The following is a 598-nucleotide window of genomic DNA, read 5'->3' as shown; positions in this document are numbered from 1 at the left end:
ATGATGAGTTACCTGGAAACTGTAATTATTTTGTCTTCCTTACTTTCTTGTACTGATACTGATAACCATACTATGATCTTAATGGTAGCAATATAAACTGATAGGAAGAATAATGTAGGTAGTTTAGCAGATTTTTCTTACTAGTTCCTCCTCCAATTACTTGATCCCCTCATAAGAGAACCAAAATTCAAACTCAACTTCATACTAATGTAAATGGCTTTCTACATTCCATTTCCTGCAAAAATATTTATGAGTGTTCCCATTTATTTGGGGAAAATAAACAAAAAATTTGTAATTTTTTTTTTGTAAAATTTGCAAAACAATTTGTAGGGATATCAGGATTGCAGAGTAGGAAGCAGAGGTTTAAATTTAGAACCTTCAACTGTACAAAGAATTACCTGCATGTTTCTGGAACATGCATATACTAGGAATAAGTACATATCCTTACTCCCAGGAAGCATGTCCAGGTAGCACTTTTCCAGTTGGAAACTCTGATTTAATATTGTGAGATTAAAATAATTGGCAAGGATTCAGTATTAGAAAAATCTATTTCTGCAACACTATGGTTTTTTTTTGTTTTTTTGTTTTTTTGTTTTTT

This window comes from Meleagris gallopavo, chromosome Z (assembly GCF_000146605.3).
Source record: "Meleagris gallopavo isolate NT-WF06-2002-E0010 breed Aviagen turkey brand Nicholas breeding stock chromosome Z, Turkey_5.1, whole genome shotgun sequence".
Classification (NCBI taxonomy): Eukaryota; Metazoa; Chordata; class Aves; order Galliformes; family Phasianidae; genus Meleagris; species Meleagris gallopavo.
Note: the sequence above shows the minus strand (reverse complement) of the source record.